At 40.8% G+C, this 3,907-nt stretch overlaps 1 pseudogene; it reads left to right on the forward strand.

The window, feature by feature from the left end:
* Positions 1-1,087: 1,087 nt before the first annotated feature.
* Positions 1,088-1,602, forward strand: LOC132229135 (ferritin, heavy subunit-like; annotated as a pseudogene).
* The last annotated feature ends 2,305 nt before the right edge of the window (positions 1,603-3,907 follow it).

Raw genomic sequence — 3,907 nt, forward strand, 5'->3', positions numbered from 1 at the left:
GTGAACCATTGACTGGCTGCCTCTTGCACACCCCACACTGGGGATCCAGCCCATAACCCGGACATGTGTCCTGACTGAGAATTGAACTGTGACCTCTTGGTTCATAGATTGACTCTCAACCATTGATCCATGCTGGCTGGCTGGACAAACTAGCTATATGTTTGAAATAGAGTCAGTATCTTAAATTGTACCTTAAATTATTGCTTTACATAAATAATCCGCTGTGGTTGATGGATTTTGTTTTTCATTATTAAGTTTCTTTCCTTCTCTTTTTTCCTGCTCCACTATTTTTAATTTTCCAATCCTTTATAAAGGCATTTTTTTTTAATCTCTGAGGAATCTTTATTCTGTTCCTTAGAGTTCACCTTTGGCAAGTAGTAAATTGGTGACTCACCTTGATAATAAGATTAGACAATAAAGCTGCCATTAGTGGGTTTTCAGCTAGTTTCAGAAGTGCTGATAAGGCATCTGGCAAAGCTTTGTCATGACCTTGGAAGAAAATGTGCCAGACTCATAGCCACTATGTGTGCCAATACAAATAGTTCTAACAAAAGTGGTTTTATTCCCCAGGGGGAGAAAGTAATCTAAATATATAAGCTGAACTACTTGTATTCTATTTGTTAGTCTCCACCCACACTTAATGCTGTTTTTATGAAGATTCTTTTCTCTACCGATGCTTCTCATCCTGTAAAGCTGTCCTTATCATCTCCATGAATATGGACCATCCATCCATCAGTCCAGCAGAAGAAACCAAACCTGCTTACACTTTCATCTCAGACATCCAGCTTCAAAAACTGTAAGCAAATAAACGTATGTTGTTTAAGCCACCCAATCTGTGGTATGTTGTTATGCCAGGCCTCCCTAAAGTCATAATGTTGAGTTTTAACCTCTATAAATCAAAATTTCACCATATATAGAAAATGACTTCTCATCAAGGTTTAGCTGATTCTCTTACTTATATCTTCAAATATAGTGCTGGCTTTGCCTCAAGATTTCCAGGCAAATGTTTCACTTAGTATGACCACTGGGAAAATATTCTCTTAAAAAGTCAGACTACTGTTTATTCCTGATTTTCTCTAAAGCTCAGATGGCAGCCCAGCACCCCCTCTCTGAAGAGTGTAGGGTTGCCATTAATCACACGGTATCTTATGAGCTGCACATCAGTGGTGCTCATTTATCTATGGCCTGTTACTACACTGAAGGCCCAGGAGAACCAGGTTTTGCCACATTCTTTGCAAATCAAGCTGAGGTGAAGGGGGGAATGGAAAGCAATTCATAGGATATCTCAGGGATTGTGAGAGAAAAATCTGCCTTCCGGTGACTAAGAGGCCTGAGATAGATAACGAGGGAAATAGCATACAAGCTCTAGAGTCTGCTCTGGAACTGGAAAACCAGTGAACCAAGCTCCTGCTAGATGTGAAGACCACAGCTTCTGCCAACAATGACACTAGTGTCTTATGCTTCATGGGAAAGTACCTGGAGGAACAGACGGATAACACATGCTACCCGCAATGCTAACTAGTGTACCACCAGGAATTAGAAACGCAGGCCCAGGAGGAGGAAGACCCATTGAAAAAGCCTGCGGACGGGTTAGGTAAATAGACCCAACATCTAAAGGCAACATAGCAAGTCTTCCCGTTGTCGTAGGTCCCAAAATCAGCCACTTAAGAATCTTAATCTTCTCTATGTGTCAGAAGACTGCTTTCCTTCATTGGTGTATGGACAAATAAAGCTGTATTTGCATTATATATAAAAAAGTGATTCTGTATACTGCTGGGCACATGTCCTCCTCAGTGTACATTGCCTCCTATTTTATAATTCCCACGGGGAGCTTATCTTCAGTTAGTTTTTGTTTGTTTTCCTATAGGTATCATGTTTGTCTTCTTCTGGGTGTCCCTGTGGCTTTCCCTATAAAAAGGCAATTGTGTTTTTTAGCATACAGGCTTGGCTGCAATACCAATCAAAGCATGTTGGCAACTTAAATGATTTAAAAATGTGTTACTAAGTTTCATAGCAATCTAATATTCAACCGTCCTACAAAGATATGGCGGCACCATTGTGTTTGGAATCAAGTTTCCTTTTACCTTATTGCTCTGCTATTCTCTAAAGACCCTTTTGTGGTTGGCAAAACAGAACATGAATGACATGACAAGAGGAGACTAAACAGGAGCACACCAGCACCTTTCTCTTCCCTCTCTTCTCCCACGGACATGCAACTACGAAACTCTAAGGCAAGCATGTCAAACTTGTGGCCTATGGGCCGCATGCCTTGTTTATTTGGCCCATGTTAGCCTTTGAGTTTGACATGCTTGCTGTAAGGGATCCCAGGAGACTTGCAACCAGGGAGCAATGGACAGCGGCAGCTTGTCCTGGGTTCACCCCCTAAACCTGTCCTCAAGGCCACCTTTTCTCTTACTCTCCAGTGAGCTTCAGGCAACTTCTCATTGGCTCACTTATTTCCCATAGCATTTCTAGAGAGCCAACGCAGCCCCATCCAGGCTTTCCAGTTGCTCCTATGCTAAGCCCTTCCTTGTGTTGCTGTCCCCAGCTTTCATACACTACTCTCAAAGAGAGAGAGAGAGAGAGAGAGAGAGAGAGAGAGAGAGAGAGAGAGAGAGAAGACTAAATGAAGAACATTCTCTATCCTCACAACTCTGTTCCCTAACATGGGACAGTGTCTATTCAAAAGAAAGGGCACCTTTTTCTCCCTTTTTCTTGTTGCAACAAAAGAAAATGCTCAGTTGTTTCTAGGTGCTCAGAACACTGGTGAACTTACATTTCACTCATATTCAATTTCTAACTCAAAGGCATGAATCTGTTGAAGGACAGGCCTTCATGAAAGAGTGCAAATTAAAGAGCTGTGTTGTACCAGCTGCTTGGGAAGTGTGGTAAGTTCCAGGTTTGGTGCTTTGTAAATAGTTATAAATTACTATGGTTAATAGTAGTCACATCTACTGTCCCCTTCTGTCCTTTTCCTCTTTTATTTTTTATACTAGAAGCCCGGTGCACAAATTCGTGCACCAGTGGGGTCCCTTGGCCTGGCCTGCAGGGATTAGTCTGAAACCGGCAGTCCGACATCCCCCGAAGGGTCCTGGCATGCGAAAGGGCACTCTGCAAAGTTGCTGTCGCTGGGCAGCTCCTGCGTTGAACATCTTCCCCCTGGTGGTCAGTGCGCATCATAGCTACTGGCAGGTCAGCTGGTCTGCCGGTCGCTTAGGCTTTTATATAGATAGATATAGTTAAGAAAACTATTGAAAAATATTGCTATATTTATATATTAAAGACAATAATGAAGCTTTCAGTGTTTTTGGTGAACTGGAAGGTTGGCAGATAGTACGCATATTAATAAGCTTATAAATGAATGAAATGATTACAATTATAAGTGCTGTGAATGCTTGGTATCACATTTTCACAAATATAGCGCTTTTAGGTGCTGAGTAGTTTGACATATTTTTATACATATTCCATGGAGGGGAACAAAAGAAGATGGCTAATATCCTAGAAATTGCAATATGATCTGTGGGGAAAAAAATAAGAAAAAAAAACACATCTACCAAAGCTATAGAACCCAGGAACGCATGCAATAATTAAACTTATTCAAACTCTTAAAACAAAAGAATAAAAGTTGATGGCCTGGGACACATTATTCAAAGCTAATGGGGATTATAAAGTGGAGGAAAACTAGCAAAGAAGAGATTAATTAGAAGCTACTACATTTTGAAGCCACTTCAAGGGAACTCAAGTAAAATTTATTGCTTGGCATCACTGAAGTGCATGAGAAATAATTGTGAGAATCTTAGAGACACACTCTTCAGTAGCATAAAATAGAATGCATCCTTACAAATGGCACTCATTTCCAGAATTTTTATTTAAGAAGTACAACAAGAGTGGGACAAAAATTTAACTA

The sequence above is a fragment of the Myotis daubentonii genome, chromosome 3, assembly GCF_963259705.1.
Source record: "Myotis daubentonii chromosome 3, mMyoDau2.1, whole genome shotgun sequence".
In the NCBI taxonomy this organism is placed as follows: Eukaryota; Metazoa; Chordata; class Mammalia; order Chiroptera; family Vespertilionidae; genus Myotis; species Myotis daubentonii.